The sequence below is a fragment of the Vulpes lagopus genome, chromosome 11 (assembly GCF_018345385.1).
Source record: "Vulpes lagopus strain Blue_001 chromosome 11, ASM1834538v1, whole genome shotgun sequence".
NCBI classification, from domain to species: Eukaryota; Metazoa; Chordata; class Mammalia; order Carnivora; family Canidae; genus Vulpes; species Vulpes lagopus.
This window is the reverse complement of record NC_054834.1, coordinates 101,948,690-101,963,382: the sequence shown is the minus strand read 5'-3', so window position 1 is coordinate 101,963,382 and position 14,693 is coordinate 101,948,690. Positions and strand designations below refer to the sequence as shown.

The following is a 14,693-nucleotide window of genomic DNA, read 5'->3' as shown; positions in this document are numbered from 1 at the left end:
CAGTCCAGATTCCTTCTCTGGGAAGTTCTTGATCCCTCCCCCCATCCCCAGCACTTGTCTTTCCCTTCTTTTCTCACAGACCATTGCTTATTGTTTAATTAAAACATCTTTTCCATCTTTGCTGGCATTTCAGTTGTTCACATGTCTGATTCCACAGATTTTTCTCCACAACTCTGAATTTCCTAAAAACAGGGCCATGGCATATTCATTTCTGGCTTTCCTAAAGCACCCAGCAGAGGAGCCTGGGACACCTCGTGTTTGTTGGGTCAGTAGATGACTCTATTAGAACGGGAACTGGCAGCAACATGTCACCCTATGTTGGCCCTTGCTGGATTTCTAAATTGCTCTGGTTTATAAGTGACTTTAAGCTTGGCTGGGAGGTCATGAGTCATTCTCTCTACTGCAGAATTATCATCAAGACTATGGATTAAACAAAATTTGATAGGAAGACTTGATTCTAAAGCAACAGAGAAATAATGGCTGAAACTTTGTGAAAGATGGATGCAGTGCTACAATGCTCAAGTGTTAAGTAGAAAGCAATCTGATTCACACTCGTGTGAATGTCTGCCAACTTCTTAACTATCCTTTACTTTTGTTTGTTTGTTTGTTTGTTTATGAGAAAGAGAGAGAGCACATGAGCAGGGAGAGGGGCAGAGGAAGAGAGAAAGGAAGATGGAAAGAATATCAATCAGATGCCACCCTGAGCATGAAACCTGATGATGGGCTCGATCTCAGAATCCTGAGATCATGTCCTGAGCCAAAACCAAGAATCTGACACTCAACTGACTGAGCCACCCAGGTGTCCCCCTCTTTATTTCTTTTTAAAATTTTCTACCACCTCATTCCACTTCTAAATTTTTTTTTAAGTAAATGTTTATTAACCCAAACACAAGAATGGAATTTCAGGCGGCGTTGAAAAGTGAAGTGATTTGCAGAGTGGCCAAATGCAAGGCTGCTTCTAAGTTTTACTTACTATTAAAGATAAAGCACTGCATTGGTTTTTTCTTTTTTCTTTTTTTTCCCCCCTTGGAAGTTTGTACCTCTTACTTCCCTTCACTATTTTGCTCATTCCCCACCCCTCTCTCTTCTGGCAACCACCACTTTGTTTTCTGTATTTTGTTTCTGTCTTCTGTTTTTGTAGTTTGTATATTCATTTGTTTTGTTTTTTAGATGCCACAGTTGAGTAAAATCATGTGGTATTTGTCTCTATCTCTGACTTACTTCACTTAGTATAATACCTTTTGGTCCCAAACATTATTTTATCTTCTAAAGCTGAAATCTAGCACATCCTATCATGGTAGTAAGACATTGATGGGGAATGCAGGCATAGAAAGGGTGTACAGGGTGAACTCCTTGTTAACCTGATGTTTGTAACACAGAGATTCACTGCATTGTAAATGTAGAGATTTCAGTTCTTCTTTTTCAGCTTTGTTGGCGTATAATTGACACATAATATTGCAAGATATTTAAAGTGTACATCTTGATAATTTGATATATGTATACACTGTGAGAAGATTACTCCCATTGATTAACACATCCATCACCTCAGATATTTATCTTTGTGTGTGTGTGAGAACAATTAAGCTCCACCTTCTTAGCAAATTTCAATTATATGATGGTGTTATCCACTGTAATCATCATGTTATACATTAGATCTTCAGACCTCATTCATCTTATAGCTGAAAGTTTGCCCCCTCTTTTGCCGATCTCTCCCTTTTTCCTCTCTCCTCCAGCCCTTGACATCCACTTTTCTATTCTGTCTCTGAATTTGACTTTTTTTTTTTTTAAGGTTCCATATGTAAGTGATAAAAACTCTTAAAGAGGGGTGCCTGGGTGGCTCAGTCAGTTGAGCATCTGATTCTTGATTTCGGCTCTGGTCATGGCCTTAGGGTCATGAGATGGAGCCCTGCATTGAGCCCCCATCCATGCTGGGCATGGAGCTTGCTTAAGATTCTCTCTTTCCCTCTCCCTCTGCGCCTCTCCAGCCCCCTGCTTGAGCTCTCTCGCTCTCTCTAAAAACAACAACAACAACACACTTAAATTAAAGATTTTCATTCATGTGTACAGTACGTCCCTGGGAACCCAGACCAAAACTACTCTCAGAGGGGCTCTTAAGGAGTATGGAGATAGGGTCAGGCACCTCTCCCTTTGTATGAATTGTCACAAGAAACAGTAAAGGCAAATAATGTTAATGTGCTGTCAGTGTCTGATATCACTGATATGTATGTATGTTCTACCTAAACCCTCACACCCTGAACAATCCTGTCACATCTTACCTATCACTATGCAGTACTTTTGAACACTGAGTATTCAAGGGCGTATGTTAAGGGCTTCAAACCATTTAAGACAGTCCTATAATCTGGGATAGCTGTGCAGTGTTGCCTTACACAGTAGTTGGCTTGGGCAGTCATGTTGCTTCTCTGCATTCCAGGCAGGAGAAGGAGCTCCGGCTGGGAGATTATACACATGCCTGCACATTTTTTAAATGTGTATGAGCAAATCCTGAGTTTTTTGGTTTCTTCTTGCTACTTTAGTTTGTGATTTCATTTTTTCTTATAGACAACTTTAAGTCTCTTTCTTCATAGTCCTTTTGGATAGGCTATTCTCACTGAAGAGGCTTGGAGCATACGTGGGAGAAATCCATGAGAGCATTTGCTGGTACAATATGAGTGTGTGGGTGTGTACGTAGATGTGTGAGAGTGCTTGAGTGTGTATGTGAATGTGTGTGTGTGTGTGTGTGTGTGTGCGCGCGCGCATGTGCAGGCAAAGGTGGGTGGTGAGTATTGACTTCAGGATTCTAAGCTCCGCCTTTCCAGAGAGACCTCTAGTCAACAGGGTCTCATGAAGAGAATTCCTCATCTTCCCACTCAAAATCTATTCCACCTCATTTCCCATCTCAGTTAAAGGCAATTCAATCCTTGCAGCTACTCAGATCAAGCGTCTTCACTTCCTCTTAGAGGAAATTCACCTGGGCTGTAACTTCTAAACGACTCCAGAATCCTGTGGTTTCTCACCATCTCCACCACTGTCCTGGGGACTGAGCCACTTGCATGTTTGCCAGGCTGGTTACGGTAGCCTCCTCATGAATCCCTACACTTGCATCGCTGTCTCTGTACTCCTCCTCTTCAAATGTATTCTCCATGACAGCCCAGTAGTTTTATTTTTAATTTGTTTTTAGCTTTTCAAGACTATTTGCTATTTACCAACAACTTAAATACTTTTTTTATCGTTTAATTTTTTTTTAATCATGATAAATATACTCTTTAATCCCCATCCCCTATTTCCCCCTCCCCTTCGCCACCTCCCCTCTGGTAACCATCAGTTTGTTCTCTGTAGTTAAAAGTCTATTTCTTGGTTTGTCTTTCTGTCTTTTTTTTTCCTCTCTTTACTCACTAGTTTCTTAAATTCTACATATGAGTGAGCTCATATGGTACTTGTTTTTCTCCGACTAACCTTTTAACTTAGCATTATACTCTAGCTCTATCCATGTTGTCGCAAATGGCAAGATTTCAGTCTGTTTTGTGACTGAATAATATCCAGTTGTACCCCACATCTTCTTTATTCATTCATCTCTTGATGGACACTTGGGCTGCTTCCACAGTTTGGCTAGCGTAAATAAGACTGCAATAAAACATAGGGGTGCATGTTTCCTTTGAATTGGTGTTTTGTATTTTTTGGGTAGTGTGATTCCTGGATCATAAGGTAGTTCTATTTTTAATTTTTTGAAGAGCCTCCATACTGTTTTCCACCAATTTGCATTCCTACCAACAGTGAAAGAGTTTTCCTTTTTCTTCACGTCCTCACCAAAACTTTTTGGTTCTTGTGGTTTTGATTTTAACCATTCTGACAGATGTGAGGTGATATTTCATTGTAGTCTTGATTTGCATTTCCATGATGAGTGATGTTGAGCATCTTCTCATGTGTCTGTTGGTCATCTGGATATCTTCTTTGGAGACATGTGGCTGTCCAGTTTTCCCAGCACCATTTGTTGAGGAGACTGCCTTTTGCCCATTATATATTCATTCCTCCTTTGTTAAAGATTAATTGACCATATAACTGGGGGGTTTATTTCAGGGTTTTCTGTTCTATTCTGTTGATCTGTATGCCTATTTTAATGCCAGTACCATACTATCTTGATCACTACATATTTGTAATATAACTTGAAGTCCAGAATTGTGATATTTCCAGCTTTGCTTTTCTTTTTCAAAATTTCTTTGGTGGGCAGCCCGGGTGGCTCAGCGGTTTAGCACCTGCCTTTGGCCCAGGGTGTGATCCTGGAGTCCCGGGATCAAGTCCCACGTCGGGCTCCCTGCATGGAGCCTGCTTCTCCCTCTGCCTTTGTCTCTGCCTCTCTCTCTCTCTGTCTCTCAATAATAAATAAATAAAATCTTTTAAAAAATTGCTTTGGCTATTTGGAGTCATTTGTGGTTCCATACAAATTTTAGCATTGTTTGTTCTAGTTCTGTGAAAAATGCTGTTGGTATTTTGATAGGGATTGCATTAAATGTGCAGATTGCTTTAGGTAGCATAGACATTTTAACAATATTTGTTCTTCCAAGCCATGAGCATGTAATGTTTTTCCATTTCTTTGTGTCATCTTCAATTTTTTTCATAAGTGTTCTCTAGTTTTCAGAGTATAGATCTTTTACACCTTTGGTTAGGTTTATCCCTAGGTATCTTATGGAGTTTTGCACAATTTGGTATAAATGGGATCAATTCCTATTTTTGCTTTTTTAAGTTAAGTCAGATTACGTCAATCCTATGCTCCAGTTCCTTCAAAGCTTCCCACTTCTCTCAGAATGAAAGACTCCATGATTATAGTCCCCTCTGCCCTGCTCTGCTCCCACCATGCCCCTTTTATGCTTCTCCTCCTGCTTTTTCCATCCACACTCCCCTGCACTGGTTTCCTTGCCTTCCTCCAGCCAAGCAGGAAAATTCCCACCTGAGAGCTTCCCTCTAGCTATGCCATCTGCCTAGAAAGCTCCTTCTCTAGAGACCCATGTGGCTCACCCACTCCCTTCCTTCCTGTCTTTGCTCAAACCTCACTGATCAAAGAGGCCTATCCTGATCACTATGTTTAATACTGCACAGAACTCTCATCCTGCATGGAACCCTTAGGTTCCTTACCTTGTTCTATTTGTCTTTATTCTACAACTTCATCACCTTATAACATCCTAGATAATGTACTGATTTATCATGTGTATTGGTCATAAGCAAAATAAAATAATAGCACAGCACCACTATCACTAATATTGGAACTCCCCCATCAGCCCACTACTGACTCCCCTGGCGTAGATGAAGTGTTTAGGGGAATGCCTGGCATAGAATAACCCTGCCAAATAAGTGTTGATTAAATGAATAAAGAACTATAAATGGGATCTTTATTACAAGATCTGTATCTTTTAATTGACTATAATAATTGACTATTGTTGCTATGTGTGAATGTCATTTTCTTATATTGATCCTGTGTATAGCAACTTTGATGAACTCTTATTGATTTAAATTATTTTTCTAGATTCTCTTGGTTTTATATGTAGAAAATCGTACATCTACAATGACAATAATGTGTCATCCTTTCTATCTCTAATTAATGAATTAATTTATTTTATCTGATTGCATTGGACAAGACCTCCAGTAAAAATGAAGACTAGCAGCAGTGGTATAGGGCATTTTTGTTTTGTTCCTGACTTTAAATAGAAAGATTCAAATGCTTTATCATTAAGCATGATATTTAAGTTTTTAGGGGTTTTTTTTTGTTTTGTTTTGTTTTGGTTTGGTTTTTTGCTTCTAATTTTGTTACATTTTGGATTTAAAAAAATCATGGATGGACACTGAATTTTATAGATGTCTTTTTTTGCATTTGCTGAGAGTATCATTTTCTCTTTCATTTTATTTGGTGAGTTGCATTTCTTTGTTTTTCAATGCATTTAATTTACTTTTTGGCCAATATATTTCCATTGTTAAAAAAATATTAAAGGGAAATAGAAAAACCTTTAATAAAATATTTGTGTTTTTACTTACCTGATCCCCCTTCCTCATGTCAAAACTAACTACTGTTACTGGTTTTTTATATTATCTGCCTAGTTTTTTTATTGTTAGCTAAACAAATACAACTATATATTCTTATTTTGTCCCTTCCTTACCTCATTAATGGCCTACTAAGTTCACCCTTCTGCATCTTGTTTTTATCACTTGGTTATTTTTCTTTATTAGTATATAGGCAATATTCTGATGTTTTTGCTACTGGGTATTCCATTGTATGGATGTATTTACTTAAACTACCCCCAATGATTGACCTTTCTTATTGCTTTCAAAGATTAAGTTTTTGTAGTTTTTTTTTAAACTTCTTAAGATTCTTTTTCTTTTTTCCTTAGCTTTTGTTACTAACTGTATTAACTCTTCTTCCTTAGCTTTTTTTTTTTTTTTTTTTAAAGGTTTATTTATTTATTTGAGAAAAAGGAGGGGGGTGAGCAGAGGGAGAGGTGAGAAATCCTCAAACAAACTTACCACTGAGCATAGAGTAGGGCTCAATCCTAGGACACTGAGATCATGACCTGAGCCTAAATCAAGTATTGGCCACTTAACTAACGGAGCCCCCCAGGTGCCCCTCTTCTTCCTTAACTTTTAATTTAGAAACTTTACACAGCAAATTTGAAAGAATAGCACAATGAATGCCCGAATAGATTTCGTCAATTTTAAAATTTTGTGACATATATAGATATAGATATAGATATACTTTTTCTTAAATCATTTCAAAATAAGTTGTGAGCATTGTGTATTTTCACCCCAAATATTTCAACAGATGTCCTAATGACAAGGATGGTTTCTTCTAGAGTTATAATCCAGTTTTACACCCCATAAATTTAACATTGACAAGATAGTATTTTTTGTTCTATTGCTCATTTCAAATGTTTTCAAATTGTCCCAAATCAAGGATGATGCACTGCATTTGATTGTCACGTACACTTCTTAGTACAACCCTCCTGATTTGACTTCTATAATTTCTTCTCTATTTCTGTTTCTCTGGTGTAAACTTTTTATTCTCTGGCCATTGCATGGGTCCAGGATCATCCTTCTATTTTGCCCTTAGCTCTCTTCTCATTTCCCACACTGCTCTTTAATGAGTCGTGCTCTGCTTTCAAAAATTCTCTCTAAAGAGTGCTGCTCACAAATCTACCTCTCTGGTTTTGGCTCCTCTCATCTGGTACTGCCCAGCTTTCGTTTGGATGTTTGCCCACGGGCTCACTCTTCACTCTCCACTCCACCTCCACTCCTCTTTTGCCTAGGAAACTCCCACCCTTTTGTTTTAGGTCTTAGCTCAAACATCATTTCCTATGAGAAACATTAATTACTTTTCCAAATTTTTTTTTTTTACTTTTCCAAATTTTTAAAAAAGATTTTATTTATTTATTTATTTGAGAGAGAGGGAGAGAGAACAGCAGGGGAGCAGCAAGGCAGAGGGAAATAGAGAAGCAGGCTCCCATCTGAGCAGGGAGCCCCATGTGAGGTTTAATTTCAGGGCCCTGGGATCATGACTTGAGCCAAAGGCAGACACTTAACTGACTGAGCCACCCAGTCTCCCCAAAATTTTCGGAATGAAATAGTTTTAGCTCTGTATGATCCAGCATCATCCTTCTCGATCTCCTTGGTAATAATCAACACCTTTGCCTACATGCTCTTGCTCAAGCTGTCTCTTCTGCTCAAACCAGCCCTTTGCCTTCTCCCCAATCCCATATTACACTCATCAGTTGAAGGTCTCACCCATAATTAAGATCCTATAAAAGGTCTCCCCAGATTCACAAATCAGAATTTATTTTTTCTTCCACTTAAAAATGTTTTATTTTCCATTTGTACTTACAATGATCTATTTTGAATTAGTTAGATATTCTAGATTTGTTATATATTGCTTTTTAGATTAGACCATCTTCAGCATAGGAGCATTATGCAGTGTCCATCCCAGTATCATTTGCTGCTAATTCACAGATTATTGAATATGGAAGGTATGGAATGAGACTCTCATGCATATACATGCTGATTAGCTGAAAAGTGAACCTGTGTAAAGATGAGCTGAAGAAATTCTAGCTTTGACTAGACTTTGTTAGAAAATGAGTAATTTCTTCCATACCATAGAGGCGAAGGTTTTTCCTAAAATAAAGAATACACATATTATAAATATGATTATTAAAAGTTTTCAAGTAAAGTTAAAGATAACCATATAAATGTATAGAAAAATTTGGGAAAAAACTGGATGAATTTTGTACTTTCTCTTAGCTTTTTTTCTTTTCTTTTCTTTTTTACTTTTTGCTTCCCTTTTAAATCAGTGGCTCTTTTGCCTGACACAATAATATGAAGAAAGTACAAAGTCAAAAGAAATGTCTCCATTTTCTCTCCATGAATTAGGACTAGTGATATTCAACTTTGCGGCATGACTGTTTTAAATTCAGGATGGGTTGGTGTTAATCATTTAAGCAGTATAAGGATAAAGATTTTATTTGTCATTGTATTTTCTACAGCCTAACACTATACTAATTGAATGAATGGAGTAATTTGTAACACAGAAGTTAAATTTTAGATATGGAAAAAAAAATAAATAAATAAATAAATTTTAGATATGGGAAATCATTAATACAAAATGTAATTTCACAGAGTCAAGTTAACTCAAAGTTGCGAGGTTAAAACCTCTCTTATTAAATAATCATTTTTTCTCATTTATTGGTAAAATTACACAGAAACTATTATAGGTCTATTGCTCCTAGTCATTCAAATATTTTGGAATATTCTAGTCCAGTTCCAAAATTTGTCAGATTATAAGTATTATTTGCTTGTTCCCGATTTAAAATGCTTCAGATTTTTAAAAATACGTGTTCTTCCACTACCAATAATGATTCAGTGGATATAGGATTGGTGTAAGAAAGCATATTTTAAAATTTTTTTAAGAGATACTGATAGCCAGATTTAAGAGCTATTGTTTTAGTCTATATCTGATATTCGTTGTCAAAGTAATATATATGAATTTTCCCCCTATTTCCCAACTTAACCTATTTCATTTAGGAAAATCATCACAAGAAGTGAACATCTAAATCCAATAATTCTCCCCATGGTTGAGTTATATGTTGAGATCCTGAAGATATCTCCAACAGATGCTCTAGAATATTAAACAATAAGTCCTCTGAAAACATTAATAGACTAGGACCATCTAATCAGCTATTGCCTGATTGTAGGCAAATTGTGTTAGATGCAAATAATCTGGCCAGCTACACTTTATTAATTTTTATTAAAAATGGAAACACCACTACCCCCAAATCTGGCTCTGTTCCTTACTTTTGCAACTCAGAGAAAATATGACTAAGAGGAATAAGAAATCTAAGAAAAGCAGCAAGGACATGACAGTAAAGAAAAAATAGTGATTCTTGAAAACAAATCTTCAGAAGATGTCTGCCCAACTTTCCATGTATTTACATTTTCACCCAAAAACTATGTTGAACTAAGGAAGAAAAAAATAAATGTATTGTTGCTCTACTCATTATTTTGAAGATTTGCTCATAAATGTAGTTTGTTAAGATTTTATTTGATTTTAAAAATTTATTTTTCCGCACATCATTTTGCTTCAGTATTAATAGCAAAGCACACTGCTCTGAGCAGCTGGACAACAAGCTCCACTTGGTGGCCATGCACTGAACAGGATTAGAGAAACAAGAAAATTCCAAATCATGGCTTTTCCTATGATTTTTGGAATATTTGAATGGACAGAGGAAAACAGCAAACAACCATTACTCAAAAATTATTTTGGTAATATCTATCATTTCTACTATAGACTATCAGTCCCACTCCCATTAGGGTTATTTATGGGAAATACAGCTAAAATTTCAAGTTTTGCTAGGGCCTAAAATCTGGGAATTTGAAGCACAGCCAATTCATCCCTGAATTTATAGATGATTCACTAGAGAAGCAGATGCATATATGTGGTGGTGCATTGCATTGCATTGCAGAGAAGTAAGGCTTGGAAAAGCAAAATGCCCTGCTTGAGATCACTTACTAAGTTTGGAATAAAAAGTATATTTCTAGCTCCAGTTCTCTTCTCTTACCCACAAGCTCTCCCTGGTTCAGTAGCTATGATTCTCTGTCTAACGGCTGGGAAGTTAAACACCACACTTCTTTTATCTTTAGGTGACACAAAATCACAGTTCTTCCTGTTTGCCGTGAATGCCTTTGCTGAAATGTATCACAGTGAGGGCCAAGTTCAAATGGCCTGTGGACACTGAACTCTGTGGATACTAAACTCATCCAACGGTGGGATGGGACCCAACTCTTCCAGTAAGATCCTTGCTTTTGTGTAGATCAGTGTAGAAATGCCTGGAAACGGAGCAAGGGAGGAAACCATAGCCCAGTTTGCAATCCAACTTGGCATAATCAGAGTTTCAGCGTTTCAGGGGCTCACTGCCACTCTTTAGAAGCATAAAAATTTCCTCTAAAAAGAAATCCCTGCTCAAAACAGACTTTCAAATATTCTCTGATTAAAATTGCCAGGTTTATTTTGTTTGTACCAGCTGTTAATGCAATCATGTACAATTCTATGATTTTGTGTCAATGAGTTAATTCTCCTTGGTGCTGAACCAAATGGGACTGTAGACTTAGAGAATGAACAAGAAATGGTCTGTGTCTAATGAGATGTCCTAGGAAATAGCCATGCTTTTGGGGACTATACATGAGCTCCACACATGCTTCAGCCAGATGTGATTTTGGCCCGTCATCTCCACAGCTGGTATTTTCTTAGTAGTTTATATAAATACGTCCTTTATTCTTTCTTGTCCATCTTCCCCCTTCCACTTAAAAAGTACATTCTGAAGTCAAGTTTATAACGAAAATAATTTTACCACATGGTGTTGGGTCATTAAACCCTCTCATCTACAGCGAAGTTTTCCTATGAATAGAAGCTTATAAACATATTGTGATTATAGTGTTTCTTTTTAAATGGAGGAGCTAATCTTCCTAGTTTTTGAATCTACTTGCTGGATAATTTTTATGCCAGTCCATGACTTCATTCAAAGACCTAACCTGGGAGTATAGAAAAGACAAGAAGAAGTCATTTTCACCTTCTTGTCTATCAGCATTAATCCTCTTAAACATACCTTTCAATCAAGGGATCCAACAGAAGCTCAATTTCCTCAGCAGATGGAACACTGAAAGGTACAGTTTAAAAGGTTAACACCCGCGAGTGAGAAAGGAAAAAAAACGGAGTGACCTGAGGAGACACCCTGAGCCCAGACACACAGTGCCACATGTCTTTACTAGGTCAGACATATGCATGTATCTCTGTCAAGACTGAAAAGCCAAAGAAATGGCAGGCTTTGGCTTTCAGCTGGTAGGGATACATACTGGAAATATTTTATTGCTAAGTGACTGAAACACAGTCAGAGGTTTAACACTTAGCAGGCAGCCAGCAATGGCTAGCAAAGACGGACTGCGATTTTCTCCATTGGGTTCCTCCAGCCCTGACAACAGTGACAGCTAAGTTTCTTAAAAATAGTGTGATGGATTCAGATGACTCTGGAACATTTTATGTTAAAAATAAAATAGTAGTGGATGCATCCCCTAAGAAAAATGGCTGGGGAAATACATCATCAGAATGTTATAGAAACGCATCAGAAACTGCCTACGGATTGCCCAAAGAAAACAGAACCAATTTTCTGAGAAGATTGAATAGAAATATTGAATGGACCCAAGTTCATTTAATACCCACAGAGTTCATGTGAAATGCAATTAAGAAGACTGGGGATGGAGAATAAGAAAAGATACGAGCCACAAAATGGTCCTTTATAGCTTCTTTGGAAAGTCATAGCCCACTTTTTATAAACATGATGTGAAGCACAAAGTTGAAGTATATTTTCAAAGAGTTGGCTCTACTCCAGAAGTCTTTCTTTAATGTTGTTTGCAAAATTTATGCTAAAGGCAGATTTATGAACACTGTTAGAGAACAGGTATTTCCTTCTTATTCACAGAGAAGAGTTTTATTATTTTGGTCTATTCGCCAAGCAAAATTAAGCTTGAGTTTGGGCTATAAATTCTCAGTTCTATATGTAACAGCATTGTTTATTTAGAAACAATGAAGCTTCTGATTCTAAATCAGAAAATCTGAGGGTCCTTTAAGACTTTTCTATTTCCAAGGCCTTATCGGGGTTTCATAGAACCTTCATCTCTGTAATTCTAAGCCAATAAATTTAATCTTTCTATGCTGTAAGAAACACTTTCCACCACCTCTCCTCTCTGAAGTGCTGAGGTCAGTGTACTGATTGAGAAACAGGGTCTAGAGTTCAACTACCTGAGTTTGAATTTTGGCTCTTTCACTTACTGGTGTTGAGAATTCAGGCAAGTTCTTAATCCCTTTAAACCTCCATCACCCTGTCTGTAAAATGAGGATAATAACAGTTCCTAACTTGTAGGAATGTGGTGAAGAGTGAATGAGATGATAGATGTAAAGCATTTAGCACAGTGCTTAGCATACAGAAAGAGAAATCACTGCTATCTTGCAGACAGTTAGCACACCTACACCTTAGGGTTTTGTGTTGTCCAGACTGAACACATAATGGCAGTAACCCACTTCTCCGTGTCCTAACTCTTTTTCCATTTCCTTCTCCCTAGCTTTCTAGGCCTTCCCCTCTAATGAGCAAGTGGTTAAGTGGTCTTCCTCTAAGGAAGAAGAAGATTCTGGTCAATGATAATTTTTTGAAAGAATTACCTGCTTTATTCTGTTTTAACACATGAAGCACTTCTGGAGTCCATTGAGGATTCATACCCCACAAATCTTTTTTTTAAAATTTTACTTATTTATTAATGAGAGACACAGAAAGAAAGACAGACAGAGACATAGGCAGAGGGAGAAGGGTTCTAGATGTAGCACTAGAACTCAGGACCCTGGGATCATGCCCTGAGCTGAAGGCAGACCCCCAACCACTGAGCCACCCAGGTACCCCATACCCCACATATCTTAACAGAAAATGAGAGAATGGATACAAAAGACAGAAGATGGACTAGTTGGGTCACTGGAGGGATAGAGACAAAAGAGGAAAGACATAGACAGACTTGTGAAAGCAGGTGAGCTCCTAGATGATTCATCTGCTTTTAGCCACAAGCACAGAATTTCCCAACATTGTTCCAACTGGAGGATTCATCCCCTGAGATGATCAGTAAACACATGGTTTCATGATCAAAACAGTTTGTCCAGAATATTTCAAACCACATTTCCAGCTAGGAATCTCAAAGCACATTAACATATTAAGGATTCCAAGAAGGCCTGCAGTAAAGAAACCTGCTTTATTTTGTTTATCTCATAAACGTCATTCACAACACGGATCAATACGTAACACTGGTCAGTAACATTTGGAGAATACTTCCACTACCATTATTTTTAGAGCTGAGAAACAGAAATTCCCATGAAGAACAAATTTGGGAGTGCTAGTGAACCATGATAAAACTGATGGAATGTAAAGGGGGACTAAGATTTAGTGAATGCCTATTTCCTGTGCCAGAAATTGTGCTAACTGCTTTAAAAACATTTGCTCTTTCCTCATAAGGTTAAGGTAATAGTTTTTAAGTGGGAGGGATATTTACAGTGTTTTACGAAAGAATGTCATGACACATATTAACTGAATTAAGTGGGGGCCAAATTGCTCTTTAAAAAAATGAAGGAGCTTGGGAAATCACAAAGCCCATATTCATGCCTCAGAATATTGATTTTGCACTCGCTGAGAAATTTGGAGTGTCAAAAGTTCATAAATACCAGAAATAAAAACAGTGAATCACCAAAGTAGTAATTAGTAAAAGTTTATTGTGCACACAAGAAAAAGACAGTTTGGAAACCGGAGCACTCACCCTAAAATACAGAACAAGGCTCAAGGGTCTAGTATTACAAAGCAGCTAATATAGTGAGGAGGCTGTGACTGCTTACCCTTCACAATTATTGGTCATAATATGAGAATTTTCTTAAATGACAGGGAATTGGTCAGTGGTTACCTCATATCCACCTTGGGGAAAGTTCAAGTTTTGCTTATACTTTCCAGAGGTGTAAACAAGAAATGACCCAGGTCAAGACAGTCTCACAAAATAAGCTAAATTAAGCTTTGTTTGTATGACTCAACTGGTCTTGTCTGCCCAGGCAATTTTCAGGGCTGGTCTCCATTTGTTTTTAACAACCCTCCCCCCACTTTTGGTCATTCTCGCAGAAGGCTGAGAGTATGATCAACCACTATCTGCTTTTCCCAGTTACCATCATTGAGGTAGCCAGGCTGAAGAACCCCTGCAGTCACTGGTTCCATTAGTTGAGTCATCACGATGTGTTTGGAGGCCCAGCATACATTTCATATGGTTGATGGTATGAATATACATGAACATGATGTAAAATAGCAGTTTATATATTGTTAAAGGAAAGAACTACATTTTATTCTTTCTTTGTACCCCCAAATCATCCAACCAAGTGTGATGCCAAGTGCATAGTATTTAGTATGTCTTCTGAAATGAATGAATGGAAATAGTAGTGGTAAACTGCACTAGAATCATACTTATTTTGCACAGTATAATATAACAAATGTAACTTAATAATAGGACATTTTGCCCTGGGGAACAAGCCAGGATGGAGTCAGACTGTAATTTTTGAAATTTGGCGCTAAATCTCTGAGGCTTTAAAAAACAACCTATGC

At 37.5% G+C, this 14,693-nt stretch overlaps 1 protein-coding gene across 6 annotated transcripts in view; it reads left to right on the top strand.

Annotated features, from left to right (window-relative positions):
* The window catches only part of CCDC141 (coiled-coil domain containing 141), a 194,067-nt gene that overhangs the window by 82,839 nt on the left and 96,535 nt on the right, over nt 1-14,693 (top strand). The window lies entirely within an intron of this gene.